The 15,673-nt window shown below is 46.1% G+C and overlaps 1 long non-coding RNA gene across 1 annotated transcript; it reads left to right on the top strand.

Annotated features, from left to right (window-relative positions):
* Window positions 1-9,353: 9,353 nt before the first annotated feature.
* LOC140688620 (uncharacterized) lies at window positions 9,354-13,451 on the top strand. Its single transcript, XR_012063319.1, has 3 exons — window positions 9,354-9,725; window positions 12,281-12,495; window positions 13,250-13,451. It is a non-coding gene; the product is annotated as an uncharacterized lncRNA (long non-coding RNA).
* Window positions 13,452-15,673: the final 2,222 nt, after the last annotated feature.

Here is a 15,673-nt window from a genome sequence, read left to right as displayed (position 1 = left end):
GCTAAGCGTCCTGTCTGAATTTTTTTTTTCAGGTGCCAGAAGAAACCACCGTGTGTGGATTGGTTATTGATTGTATCTAGGCTGTGTTTGACCTCCTCACCCTCAACAGTCTTCTCCCTCCTCCTTCACCTTTCCAGACTGAGGGGTCCTTCTTCCAGAGGGCAGGCCTGTGCACGTCAGCATCCTTCCAAGTCGACTCCCTTCCTTGTGAGAGTGGAAAGCCCAGGAAAATGCTTCTAGCCAAGAAGAGAGGCCCTTCTGTCTGGGCGTGGAGGTGAGCCTTCTGTGCTACTTTCTAGAAGCAAACTGCAAGCATCCATATACAAATCTATTCCCCCTTTCTCCCAGCTAAACTGTATTTCCCTGCCTCCCTTGCAGTTAGTATGCTCATCAGATGAAGTTCTTGCCGATCGAATTTGAACAGAAGTAACACTTGCAATTCCCACTAGGCAGAAAGAGAGTAGATGTTCCTCCTTCATGCTTTTACTCCCTTTCCACCAGCTGGACAGCTGTAATTTGCAGCCTCCAAGCTCTGGCATGCAGATGACAGCAACGTCACAGTGACGACACAGCAATGACTCGGAAGGAGCTGGTGTCTCTGAATGACCAGGCAGAGCAAAGCTGCCCACCAGCCTGGCATGCTCACCTGGAGAGGGATTTAAACATATCTGTTCTTTGTGCCACTGACATCTTGGGGTCTCTTGGCTAAAACAGGCTGGCGCCCACCCTGGCTCATGCACCTAAGGGAGCTCTGCTCCCCTTCCTCTCCCCGAAGAGGGTGAGAGGCATAGGCTCTGGGCTGCTGATGGCATTGTTTGGTAGAATTTTTGCTTTGTTTTTGATGTAAGAATAAGCTGCCTAGCAGAAAAAGTTGCAAAAGATTCAAAAGTGCTTTGAACCATATTCATTCGTTCATTCATTCATCCCACAGACATCGCCTAAGGACCTCTATGTGTAAGAAAGCAAGATGTCACCTTCCTCCACTCCAAACATTCTCTGCCCACCCCACGCCCACCGTGTCCAGGATGCCATCTTCCCGGATCTGCAGGAAGCAGGAGCCACAGAGATGAAATGCAAATTCCTAGTCGGATGCTTTGATGTGTGGGCAGATGGAGAACAATGAGGAGGGAGTGCTGGATCAAGACAAGCATTCTCCGTCCTTGGTACCAGGGTCATTCCTGCTCTGACAGACTTGCAATTGTTCACTTCCAGTTATTTGCCACTAGATTTATTCCTGACACACAAATCTCCCTCCTACCCGGGGCTTTGTCTTGCACCCTGGTGATTGTTGATGGTGACTGTTTAGAGGAGGCGGGGCCTCGGGTGTGCCCTGACAGTGAACATTCCCAGCCAGCTCACCTGTCTTCCAGCCCCTAGAACCCAGAATCATTTATAAAATGGGGATAAGCTTTTCTGTCTGACTGTCTCACATAGTTGTACAGTTGGGAAGCCACTGTGGAGTAGAATTACAATGAGTTTTTCTGAGTCCCGGCAGTTACAGCCCCAGGGGCACCTGAGGGCACTAGACAGTCCTAAACTGAAGGTGCTACGGGCTGATATGTGGCCCTTCTCTATGAGACCCTGTCTGTAAATGTCCAGATCTGCAAATATTTCCTTTTGCAGGTACCTTGCCAAAAGTAAGGTCCATCAACAGATGAATGGGTAAACACATTGTGTTATATACATAAGATGGAATATTCTTCAGCCGTAAAAAGGGAGAACTAATACATGCTACCCTGTGGATGAGTCTTGAACAAAATTATGCTAAGCAAAAGAAGCCAGGCACAACAGGTCACATATTATTTGATTCTTTTTACATAAAATGTTCAGAAGAGATAAATCCACTGAGACATAACACAGATTGGTGGTTGCCAGGGGCTGGGGGGAAGGGGAGACGAGGAGAAACTGCTTCCTGGGTGTGGGGTGTTACGTGGGAGTGGTGGAAAGTTTGGAACGAGTTAGAAGTGGTGCCTGCCCAGCACTGTGAATTACTGGATGCCACTGAATTGTTCACTTTAAAAGGGTTAATTTTATATGATGTGAATTTCACTTCAATAATTTTTTTTTATTTAAGGGAGTCAATTACATGACAGTGTTTCACAATGGAACCTCAGCAGAGGCTGCCTTGAACCTGGGGATGAGTTATTCTTTAAGCTCTCTGAGGAGGTCTCTTCCATTCTCTCTGCTCAAAGCCATTCAGGCACCTGTAACACACTAAATACTCCGGTGGTTATCATTTCTCTGATGCAACAAAGGGCTGCTGCAGGAGGTGGCTCACTTCACCAACTGGCTGCCTGGGTCCATGCCCCGGACAGCTTCATTCAGAACACTGAAATGTATATATCTTCATACATCCTACAAATACCGGGACAGCCATTCCAGAAAAACTAGACCCAGATTTCCAGGCCAGACTCAAAAAAGTCATCCTATATGTGTGACTGTGTGAAGATGTACACTGAAACATTAATAGTAGTTCTGTCTTATCTTTGGATTATAGGATTAGGGATGGGAATTTTAATTTCTTTTTTTTGAATTGACGTTTAGTTGATTTACAATGTTGTGTTAGCTTCTGATGTACAGCATAGTGATTCAGTTATACATATATATATTCTTTTTCATATTCTTTTTCATTATAGGTTATTACAAAATATTGAATGTAGTTTAATTTCCTTTTTGGTGTTTACCTAGATATTTTAAAATAATTATTTACATAATTTTAAAGAAAATATTAGGTGGGGATGTTTCATTTAAAGATGTATGTACACTCCTAAAAAATTATATTCACTCATTATAACTTTAGAAGCTCTTGTAGGTGTGGGGCTTATAAAAAGGAGAATGTATTACCCTCTTGTGATATTAGAAGCATTCACAAAGCTATATGGAAACAGCTATGTGGGAAGATAGATTAATTCCACCTGGAGGAGTCAGGAAGGGCTTTATGGAGATGTTGCTTGAACTAGACTTCTCTTCCAGCCAACTGGTATATCCATTTCCTTCATTTCTCTAGACTTCATTGTTATTCCTCCTTTGCTTTTATCAGAACTGTGTCCTTCTTCCAAAGACTGTAATTGCTCCATTTTCTGAATCGCCTTATCACTTGCTGATTGCATCATTTTATGGCATGTATTGGATGTTACTGATCTTTTTGTATATATTGCCTTAATTATATCATAATCTTTTTTGAGAACAGCACTGCTATTCTATACCTTTCTGTAACCACAGCATTCTTTTTAAAAAAGTATGTTATTATTGATGGTTATGATATCATACATGTATTCTGAATCCATCAATAATATAATGGACATGCCAGAAGAATCTTTACTATTTGTTTTTTTAAATTCTTCAGATGCATTCTTAAAAGAGCCACTATCGTAAATTAAGAGTTGGTAGACACAAAGCTAGGCTATTCATAAATGCTCTTTGGGGGAGACAAAGTAGACTAAAGAAGTGGATGAAGAATGAGAGTTTCAAAAAGTCACCAAGTTTATTAGTTGTCTCAAAAATGAAAACTCTGAATAAAATATGTTCCCACACAATTCACTTAAAAAAATACTCCATATAAAGTTAGGCCCTGAAAGAGTCATTGTCTAGGTTTGAAATGATTCTTTCTTTAGAATGAGAGGTGATTTCTGAAAACTCTTTAGATAGACAACATTATTTTCAATTCATTTTCATAAAGGCTTGCTGCATTAGCTTGGTTTAGGCCTGGCGGCAAGTAACATAAGCTGAGAATAACAGTAACTTAACAGTAACTTAAGTAAAGAAGTTTATTTTGTTCTCATATATAAGAAGTTTGGAGGTGGTCAGTCTAGGACTGGAGCAGCCCTCCACACTGTCAGGGAACCAGGGCTTTTATCTTTTTAAGGACTCTTTGAAGAAACTACAAACACCATTTCTATAACATTACATTTGTCAGAACAAGCTGGAAAGTGTGGTCTCTACTCTACACAGCAACATGCCCAACTAAATGTTAGGGATATAGAGATTTTTAGCCTTTTCTTTTGTGGGTGCCATGGACCCCTTTAGCAGTCTAGTGAAGCCTATGGACTCCTTCTCGGAATAATGTTTTTAAGTGAATAATCATTATTATGGTTGCTCCTGGGGAACTGGATGGGGTGACATTTAAAATGATTGAAGTTTTCTATGTAAAATTTTATTTCTTTAAAAATAAAAAGAGACAGGACAAATATGACAAAATATAAACAATTAAGAATTGTTTTTGTTTTATCATTCTTTTTAATCCCCCCCTCTGTGTTCATAAACATTTCACAAGTTTAAAAATTGTAGTCATCACTTTAAAAAGTTTCAATGCATTTTCACTCCGTACTAGCTACGATTTAACTTACCCAATACATTCTGTCGACAGTTTTTTGTGGACTTTGAAGAGGCTGTTCTCTTCACGTCCCCCTGAAACATGTCATGATGGTACTTTCCTCAAGTTCTCTCCTTAGTGTCTGTCCTCGTCTTCCCCCTGCCCAGCCATTGTCTGGCTTCCTTTCAGCACCTCCCTGTCCATTTTGATTTTCCATCGTGGGAACTCCAGTAGCATCACTCATTTAGCACATTATTACTTGACTTTGAATTTAACTTGCCTTCCCCATAGAATCATTAAGCTCCTTGAAGGCCCAGACCCTATTATATTCAGGCTGACAAAAGAGCTTCCATTCCCCACTCCCATTCCATTCCCACAGCAGACATAACTAATCAACCACATTACTTTTTCCCACCGAGCTTAGACATGGCCTCAGAATCCTTCCTCTTGAGCACCTGGGGCTGCAATTGTCAACTGTATAGACTGGGCTTGCAGATGAAACCTCTTTCCATCCCTGCAGATAATTCTTTTGTAGCTTCCAAAGAAGTAGTGTTGTTCCCGGGAGACACTCAGAAGGAACCAGCATCATCTTGAAAACCCAGAAATTATATAAACATTTTAGGCAAGTAATTTGGAAGAAATCTCACAACTCATTTTAGTGACATACTGATGTCTGATTCAGTTCTTTGAAAATGTCAGCTAGTCTGGAAGGGGGCTCAGAAAAATTGGAAAAGAATACTAGTGCAAGAGATCATCTAATGCCACCCATACACCTGACACTCATTCACTAGGAGATCTTGGCTTCCGGCTGCAGGTGAAAAGCTCAAGTCCAAAGACGCTTCTTTATTTCCATCGTTAAATGGAGGGCAGCCTTTCCAGCTCTTCAAAGCCTTGGGAAAGCCCTAGGACAGGGCAGAGGAGAAGGGTAGGGAGTGGTCCCTTGATGAGCTGGAGAAATGGCTGAGTGAGGCGGCTGGGAAGGAGGTCCGAGAACACATTCTCAGGCTGAGACTTTTGAAATCTTATTCTGCCCCCCAAGAGATGTCAGGATCCTGAAGGAAATACACCAACAAGCTGACTGTTGAAGCATCTTCATTATAGGGTCATGAGTGATTTTTTTTCCCCCAGCTTCTTTATGTATTTTTTCTAGTTAAAATTTTCCTGTAATGACCAGGTTTTATTTTCATGGTCAGAAGCTGAAAGAGAAAAAAGGAACAAAAACAGATCCCAGAAGAATATCAATCTTTTTTAAAAAAAATGTTACTATTGTTACAGAAAAGTGTGTTATAGCTCTGGTGTCACAGCTCAGTTGTGACAACAACCTGGATCCTGGCAAGAGACCAAGCAGCACTTGGAGAGTTGAACTCAGGTTTATTACGCCAGCGGGCCCAGAGGAGTTAACACTCCAAGCTCCGGACCCCATCTGTAGGTTTACACAGGCTTTTACAGGCTGCCAGTTTACACTTTGCAACATCATATACAAATAAAGTATAACAAAAGTTGACTAATTAGGAACAAGCTTTGTAGAAATGGACCAATCAGGAGGGAGAGAAATAACCATGCAAATGAGGTACTACAAATGGACCAATCAGGAGTTAGCTCAGGGAACCAATAGAATTTTAGGGGTAAGTTCCACTTTCCTAGAAGTAAGCCATTTCAGAGGCAAAAAGGGAGATAGAGCCACTGGGCCAGGGAACCAGATGGTGCTGCAGGCAGGAGAGTAATGGCCCTGCCTGGGGGTCCTGTCGGTCTTTTTTATGGGGCTTCTCACCGCACTATTACTCTACTTTTGGAATCAGAGAGAAAGAGAAATTTCACCCACCAAGAGAGTGCAAATCAGAAAACTGAAAGCAAATATAAAATGCCTTTATCAAAGTGCCCAGGATGGTCACTGGTCACTTGTTCACCCATCTGTTTGTTCATTCATTTGGTTCAATAATCATTTGTAAAGTGGCTACTAAGTGCTGAGGGTACAAGACAGAAAATGTACAAGCCCTGTCCTGACGGAGAATTCAGTCTAAGGTGGGGGTCGGGGGAGGGTCACAGACCTTAATCAAATGACCACACATGGATGTTAAATTACCACTGGGCTGAGCGCTACAGAGGAGAGGCTGCAAGCAGCACCATGAAGATGTGTGATGCCTGGGCCGGGGGGAGAAAGTCACCTCATCATCAGCCCCAGCTCTGGGCTGTCCTCAGCATCACTGCATTGGCTGTGGGCTGTGACAGAGCCTCCTCCCAGCCTCTCCTTCACCAGTCCATCCTGCAGCTCCTCTCCTGCTAGGCTTCCCCCAAGCCTGTTCTCAGTTCTCAGTAGCTCCGTGACAATCACCCATTGTCTCAACTTTAAAGCTCACTTTGTCTAGCTTGCCCAGTTCAGGGGAAGCTCACCTCCCAGGCTCTCTGTTAGCCCACATGGTACCTTTGGTGCAAGTTTTAAAGAGGCAGTTCTTCCAGGCCCTAGCAGGACACACATCCTGGAGAGCAGAGCTCAGGCTGAATTTCAGTCTCTACTCTGCTCTCTGGTTTTATCTCCATAAATAGACCACATACTTCTCGAGTAGGAATTTTAATCTTTTGTGTTTTAATTCCAATGGTGCCCAACTCAGCCTTGGGCACGTGGTACAATACTTTCCCCAGGGTAGATGGGCTGCCAGATTGAGTCTTAAATAATAGAAGCTTTCATACTAACCTGGGTTTGGCCTCTAATTTGCTCTATGATCTTGGAAAGTGTCCTCTAAGGCCCTGAGACCTCCATTTCTTAATCTGCAAAGTGGGCAGAATCGCTGGGCCTTCAAGCCTGCAGCGAGCTGGGAAGTGAGAACAAATCAGGGCTGGGAGGACACAGGATGGAGAGCAAGGGCAGAGAAGCAGGAGGAGGGGGCAGGTTCCTTCTCCCTTGATCTCCTGAGCTCACCACAGGAACTGAGAAGCAGCTGGGGCCGGCTGCTCGGCTGCTCAGGGAGGGTGCCTCTCACAAGGGCGGTCCTTATCTCTTCGCCAGAGCCACCTCCTTCCTGGGCCCCAGCCACCTGTGGTTGCCTGAAGTTCGCACATGAAGTTTAACCCAACCGCACACCCACCTGAACACCACAGGAGGGACTGGATTTTCCAAGGAAGTCCCAATTTTGAATCTTCTGTCTCACTGTCTAAACCTGATATCTTGGGCCACATGTTTCAGTTTGAGGCCCAGAAATCTGATCAGCTATGGATTGAGGGGTCTCTAGGTGGAAGGTTAAAGTGGAGGCCTTGCACGTCCGTCATCACCCACCAGCAGTCCAAGCTGTCCTCTCTGACCTGCAGCCACGTAAGGCCACATGTCCTGCTGGTCCCCCATTTCCTTAGCTCAGCCTCCATGCTATTAGCCTGGGCTTTCCCTCATACCATCCCAGGACTCATCTGGCCATCATGCCAGTGGTGGGCTCACTGGTGCCTCGGGGAGACTAGGGCCCTGCTGTCTGAGTCAACAGGGACTCTAGCAGGGGGACTTTCAAGTCGTGGCCAGCTGTTGGGGGGGGGAATGTTTTGGGGTTGATGGGTCTTTTCATGGGGAGCACTCGGGTCACATCAGGACAGGCCCTGAAAGCAAGTAGAAGCCAGGAGAAGCCCCTGTTCCCTCTGATCCTGCGTGGGTGGTCAGAAACAGGAAGGAGAGGAGTGTGATGGGGTTTGGAGATACCAGAGCTAAGGCTGGTCCTTGCTCTGCCACTCATAATACTGAATCTTCCTCCCAGTCCATTTCCTCATCTATAAAAAGGGCCAATACCTGACCAGGCTATGGTGCTGAGAGGCTGCCCGGTGTGGCTCTCAACCTCCAGAAGTTTCTTGAGCACAAGTGCCCATGTTCTGCACAAGTGACCCCACCACTGATCGGACCTGGGAACCTCCAAGACAGCCCTGTACAAGTGGGCAAAGGCCCTCAGGGAGGCCCCTGCAGAAAAGACCCTGCCTGCCGGACTGGAGGGTGCCCAAGGAAAGAGGGGATGAGACGAAAGACTGAGCCCCAGGGGGACCAGGACTGTGGTGGGCAGTTTGACAAGTGATCCCACTAGCAGTCCAATTGTTCTGATGCCAGACTGATTTCCTGTGATTCTTTACTTCTGGTATATTTTCACGATGTTCCTCTCTCTCCTGTGGTCACTTTGTTACTCTCTCTTCCAACCTGAGAGAGTCAACAATTGGGCTTGCTGGTTCAGTTTACAGAGGAGGAAACAGGGTCAGAGAGGTTAAGTGACCCGCCCAAGGTTACATGAGTGGCAAGTGTGGGAGAAGGGATTCGAACTCAGATCTGCTAGATTCAGACTCAGTATTTCTGCTGAAAAAAGCAAAACCTAGAAGGTCACAGCATACAGGGTAGAGGTCGGTTCCAGCCACGACCTGCTTCTCACGTCACACAGACTCACTTTAAAGCTGAAGGTGGAAAGTGGAAAAATGCCAAATTGGTTTGGGAAGGGGTGGGGAGAGGAAACAGTGAGGGGGGGAGTGTCGAGTTGAAAATGTTCTCTGCTGCGTCATTAGGAGAAAGGAAGGGGGTGCTCTTATTTTTCTTCACAAAAGCAACACAGGAAATAAACAGTTCATTAAGACACTGCATACCTTAGCAAGTAAGGAGAAACACTTAGTTCTTGAAGAGACCTTTTTGCAAAAGAAGAAAAAAGGGTAGTCAATAGCTTTTTTTTTTTTTTAAGAAAACTTGAGTGGGTTTAGGTGAGTGAGGGCATGTTTGGGGGACTTTGTTTTACTTGAGCTCATCAAATTACACATAGTAAGCCGTCAGCCTCTCAGAGCTGAAATGCTGTTTGCTCACATATGCCTTGAACAGGGCTTGGCACATAGTAGGTGCACAAAAGGGGCTCAGTGGACAAAAGTGTCACCTGATCACCCACCAGGCTCCAACAGCTTGCGGGGACGTTGAGGTCACAAATAGACAAACCCAATATATGCTGACCCAAAAGCCCCTCACCAAGGTTACCAGTTCTGAAGAGGACTTGGCTCACAATGGTCTTAAAAATAGGACTTGGAGGTGGCCCGTGAGGAAAAACATGAACATTGGGAGTCTTAAAGGGTTCTAACAACCCTTTTCTGCCTTTCTTAAGCCCAGATGGCTCCATTCTTGTCCATCTTACCTAAGTGGGAGTTCCAGCCTAGGGGATCTGACTCAGTGGTTAGATGTCAAAGGCAAGAGGCAGACCCATTTTCATTCATTTTTCAAAATTGAGTTTTGCTGCCTCCTCCTCCAGGAAGCCCTCTTTGATGCTCTGTCTCCTCCCGTTGCTTTTCTCACTCTGGGTTAAATATTGCCCCTGTGTGTCCCCAGCTCTCCCTGTGCTTCAGTGCATCTCATCCTGGTATTCATCATCCCGGATGATGACAATCACTTCTCACTACACTGTCAGGTCCTCAGGGATGAGAGGTAAATTTTCTTTAACTTCATATTCCCAGTGCTTAGCCAAGGGCCTGGTATGGAGTAGATGCTCAATAAATGTTGTTAAATGAATAAAAGGAAGGGAAGAGCAGGGTGGGGGCAGTGGGGAGGACAGATAAATTGGGAGTTCAGGATTTGCACCAACTACTATATATATAATAGATAAACAATAAGGTCCTACTGTATAGCACAGGGAACTATATTCAATACCTTATAACAGCCTCTAATGAAAAAGAATATGAAAATGAATATATACATGTTCAACTGAATCACTCTGCTGTACACCAGAAATTAACACAACATTATAAACTAACAATACTTAAATTTAAAAAACAAAAGTGAGGAAAGGAGGGAGAAGAGAAGAGAAGGGAAGCAAGGAGGGAGGACACTCTGGGAACAATGACATTTTCTTTTTGAAATTTCATCCCATAATTATCTGCCCAATACTTGTCCACAGACAGCAATTAAAATCAGGATTCTATTTTCTGTAAATGGTTGAGCTCCTTCACTCTCAGCTGTGTCTTTGGCACCTATGGCAGGAGGAAATGGGGTGCATTTAGAGGGATTTGGGAGTGCAGTGTCTGAGAAGTATGTGCGTGTCCTAACACATCTCTGAACTAAATACATGTCTCTGAACCACATACAAAAGGCACACACAGCCACATTTTTTCCACCTGGAACTTAGTTACTCAGCAATTTCACCTTTCAGACCACAGCCAACTGCTAGCAAGCAAGCTGGGTGTGGGAGGGCAGGGCGCTGGCTCTCCTGTTCACTGCCGTAGCTCGGGTGCCAAGGAAAGGCCAGGCAGTTGGTAGGTGTTCAAGAGCTACTTGCTGAGTGACTGAATGAGTGAGAAAGAAATTTGAGGCAGCATAAATGCCACAACATTTCCACTGTAAATATCCCAAATTTCACTCACAGGAGAGCCCCTTCGACTCTCACTCCAGTCACACTGACACTTAATTTACAAACAGTTCTATCAGACTTCATCCTTTTGTTCTATAGCTACTGCAGACTGAAAGCTGGTTCCCTGTGCCTCCCCTGACTCCTACCTTCAACAGATCTAGCAGCATCCAAAAGACAGACAGACAGACAAGATTCTGGACAGCGGGGAGCTGAGTGGGGAGGGAAGAAGGCTGCATGGCCCTTAGGACGCCCACCCAGGTTGTCTCACCCAGTAGGAGGACTTTGAAAACTATAACAAGAGCAACGACAAAACAAAAGCTACTGCATCTGTTAGCTGAGAAGGAAGGTCTGCCCTGAAGCAGCTGTGCTTGCCCTTTGAAGACAGATAAGGGTGGGGTCTGCTGGCCTGCAGGCCTTCTTTGACTTTAAGAATCTTGTAAGTCCTGCAAGTAGCTGGGCCCCATGAAATCACCTCAAGGGCTCAGCCCCCAGCCAACCTCTCCTGTCCTGCATCTTCCTCCAAGATGGGCTCTGAAACCCCCTGGCCTCCCAGCCTTGGCCTGCCCCCCACCCCGGAACTGGGGGCCCAAGACACACGAAGGCCTCAGTCTCCAGCTGGCCCAGAGATATAGGACCCACGAAGCGGCTGGAAGAGCAGTCGAGGCAGCGCAGAGAACTCCTGAAACTTACAAGCTGCTTCCACCAATCATTTCCAAGCCTCCTCCCCCTCCTACTCCCGACTTCCATGATAAACACGCAGACACTAAGCTGACGTGGGGCGGAGACAGATCTGAGCACTACCTCCTGTCTTCTTGCTTGGCTGTCCTGCAATTAATGCCTTTATCTTTCAGTAAAAGATGGTTTGCCTCGGTATCAGGTCTTTCTGTTGCTCAGAGGGCAACAAACCCACTTGCTCAGTTATATGACTGTCATGTTTCAGGCACTGTGCTGGTCACTTTTTTGTGTCTTTTCCCATTTACCCTTTCAGCACAGACTCGGGTAGATACTAATTTCTCTCATCCTGAGAGGCAGGGTCGGGCTGGTATGGGGTTTTGCAACAAGGTCTATCTCTCTGCCTACAGCAGCAGAGCTGTCTGGCACCGTCCCTTCTCACTTATGTCAGGGCTGTAGCATCTGTCAGGCCCAGAATCTCACTCAGGGCCTTAGGAGAGAACCCAGCTGCTCATCTCAGAGATCCAAAGACAGGCCCTTGGCTTTGGTAGCCATGGGGAGGGGTCCTGGGGTGAGCATTGAATGACTGTCCCACAGCCATCAAAGGTGAGTGCTATGGGCTTCATCCTTCCAGCGGGCACTTCCTGCTGAAAGGAGCTGCTGCTGGCCACCTGCTCTGTCTGGGGACGTGAGTCTCACTCCAGGACATTCCTCAGAAGTTGTAGGGGCCTCCAGGGGCCTGGGCTGGGTCCTCATTCTCACCCTTGATTGCGTCAGTGTTAGTTCAGCCTGGTCAGGCCTTGACCACTCAACAGAACCACTGCTGGAATGCTCTGGGAAGATATATTTTACAGCAAAATCTTGCTTCCTTTTGTTTTATGTTTGATATTTTCCCAAAAGAAAAAAAAAAAAGCTGGAATAACTAGTATCATTATTCTTTTCTTTCTTTTATTTTCCACCCCAGAACCATCTGTCATCAGATAAGTTTACTTTACACCTCTCAGGCTGATTTCCACATCCAGAGGAGACTGGACAGGGGACAGTGATGACCTCTGGATGCCCTGCTGCAAGGGGCTGAGAGGCGAGGGCCAGGAGTAAACCATCAGCTCCAAGGTTGCTCAGGAGAGAGCTGAGCTGAGCATCAGCAGAGGCAGATGTGGATGGGCAGTACACGGGATGGTAAGCTGTTATGAGACAGATGTCTTCTCCCTGTGTCGCCTCTCACGCCACTCAGTTGGGTGAAAACACAGTTAAAGTTCTGCTGTTGTTGGAGCAAACATTATCTGTGGCGTGGAGTAGGGGAGCACATGCAGTGGGAGCACAGAGGACTATGAGGTTTTTCATCCTAAGATCTATGGGTTCCAGTCCATGAACCAAAAGAGAGGAGGGCCTGAGTTGATAATGGTTAGTTATCAGATTTTGACATCTCTCCATCTGAGAAGGCCCAGATGAGAGACTCTAGGCTGAGGTTCCTGCTGTAGACCCCGAAGGTGAGGAGGGAGTGTTCAATGTCTGAACACTCTGTTTATGCCATGTTAGATTTCCAGCTGTGGAAAGGTAGGTGTCACACCCTTGGGTTTCTGGGTTGATGCTGAGCTAAGGAATATGAATTTGATTCTTCATTTGAGCTTAGATGAATTTCGCCACAAGTTTTTGGGCTACATCTTAAGGCTCCCTAGACTGAGGAAGTTTCAGTCCTGGCAAGGAGAAATCCAGCGTCACATGGATCCTCCCCCAAACAGAAACCCTCCACCTGAAGGTCTGGGCTCTCACCCGGCAGGGGGCCTACTGAGGGTTTGAGGTGCAGGTCAGATCTGAGTTTTTAGAAAGGTCTCTCTGGATGCAAGTGGGAGGTGATTTGTGGGGGGGACTGGCTTAGGGATGCTAGTGAGGAGCTGCTATAGTCTGAATGTGTCTCCCCTAAAATTCACAGGTTGAAACCTAACAATGTCATAATATTGGAAGGTGAGGCCTTTGGAGGTGATGAGGGCAAAGCTTCCATGAGTGGGATTAGTACCCGTAAAAAAGAGGCCCCAGAGAGCTCCCTCACCCTTTCCACCAAGTGAGGACACAGTGAGAGGATGGCCATCGATGAATCCGGAAGCGGGCCCTCACCAGACACCACATGTGCCGGCACTTTGATCTTGGACTTCCAGCCTCCAGAAATAAATCTCTCTTGTTTATATTATAAGGCACTCAGTTTATGAAGTTCTATTATAGCCATCCAAACTGACTAAGACAGGAGCCCTTAGAGCAATCCAGAGGGGAAGTGAGGCCTGAAATCCTGCAGCAGCATGAAGGCTGAAGAGGTGGGCCTGCTGGTGGGCCTGGGTGCTCTTACAAGGTTATCAAAATAGAGAAAACCCAGGAATGTCTAATCCTGCCCCAGCCACAAAGCTGCCTACCGACAAAGCTCCCAGGGAAACATCCAGTGAACAGAAACTGAGTAAGAAAGAGAAAATACCACTTTTGTTACGTCGCCATATTAATTCTCCTTCCTCGTGTTTCCTTCCAAGCTTAGGAGGATCAGTTATCCTTGTATCAATTAGTACAATACCATGGTCCTTTGTCACTGCTTCCCTGACTCCTCCCAGGGGAGAAAGCATGCACTGCAGTCTGCTGGTCCCTGCTTCAGGTTTCATGGGAGCTGCCATCTGCCAGTCTCCCAGTCTTGAGGCTGCCCTGGTCCAGAACTGACTGTAGTGGGAAACCCTACTTGATTTCAGGATAAGCCACATTCTCCAGTATCAGCTTTATCTATAACAAAGATGACAATTGGATATCCATATGCCTGTTCCTCACTTTTTAATTTCCTAACTAGTCCAGAAATTGCATAAGGAAAACAAGCTTTTCATTCATTGCCCCCCTTAAGACTCTAAATTTAATATAAGCTGTGCTTTGGCCCCAAATCCCTACCTTCACTAAACTGAGTTGAACCACGTGCAGTATTTTTTTGGCCTAGGCTAGAGATCACCTTATTTCTCCTAAATCCCAATTCTCAGACTGAAAGGGTAGCCTTTAATGCGAGGAAAAGCCTCAGGGCAGCCTCAGAAGGCAAAGAGTAGTGGACTTTGTTTGCCTTATTAAGGATCTCAGAGAGCCTCAAGATGACACCCACAGGAATCATGGCCCAGCTGGTGTCTGGGAAACCAACCCATCAGACCAACACACTTTCTGTTTGGGAAGAAGTGAGTGGAGGCAGGATCATCAGTGAGAGGAGCCAAGAGACACTTGAGGCCCACAGAGGAAACAGGAAAGATGAGAGAGACCTATGGAAGAGGTAGACCAGCTGGGTACAGTGGGTGAGCTCAGTGTCTGGGGGGAATTTTGCTTCTCCCTGGCTGGAGAGCCCAGAGTGGACGGCGGGGCCATTCAGGAGATGGGAAACATGGCAGTTTGGAAGGAGGAGAGATTTGTTGTAGCTGGACGAAGGGGCAGATCCTCTGCAATGTTCTAGAAGTGGGCATTGCTCATGCCTTTTAGGACACCCCTTCATTCCAGAGGCCGGTGAGGAGGTGTTACTGACACTATCCAAATAGAAGAGATCAATAGAACTCGGTTAATAGGAGCAGTAAAAAGTTTGCTTGATTTACAGATCTTTAGTGAGTATCACTGTACATCAGATGGTGTGCTCAGGCCTGAAAACACACTCAGTGATGAACAAAAGAGGTCTGGCTCTGTCCTGGGGGCTTTACCAGTGCTGGGGAGTAGGAGAAACCAGTACTCCCTTTCAGGGCGCGCTGTCAATGTCCAAGGTTTGTGTATGTTGACTTTCAATTGTTACAAGCCTTAGGGAGGTGAGCAGGGAAACCACATCCAGTACCAAGAAAATTGCTTGATTGACCAGAAATGGAAAGTCTGTCTAAGTGGTGCCCCTTCTGCCTTCCTTTTACATGATTAAGAAGCTTTATATTAATACATATAAATGTATGTATCTCCATAGGGGGTGTGTCCAGGGCCCAGCTCCTGAGCGCAAAACCAGTGTCAACTTGTCCATTTCCTCTCCCCTATGTGCGCTCGCAATGAACACCAGGAGGAATCAGTCCCATGAGACTGCACAAAAGGGCTTTATCTGAAGACTTATCTTGTTTGGAGAGGAAAGCATGCAGCCACCACTACCACCAGAAGCAGAGTGGCCAAGGCCAGACACCTCCCCTCCTGGGGCACATTTCCACATCTGGAGTAGATGGGGTTGGCATGGCTCAGTGGTTCCCACCCCCGGCTTGCATCAGCATCCTCTGGGGAGCTTTAAAAATACAGATTCAAAGCTCTGCGTCTGGAGATTCTGATTCACTGAGTCTGGGGTGAGACCTGGGACTCTATATTATTCATAAGCAGCGTTTTTCCTTTAGCGATT

This window comes from Vicugna pacos, chromosome 23 (assembly GCF_048564905.1).
Source record: "Vicugna pacos chromosome 23, VicPac4, whole genome shotgun sequence".
NCBI classification, from domain to species: domain Eukaryota; kingdom Metazoa; phylum Chordata; class Mammalia; order Artiodactyla; family Camelidae; genus Vicugna; species Vicugna pacos.
Note: the sequence above shows the minus strand (reverse complement) of the source record. Positions and strands in the feature narration are given on the sequence as shown.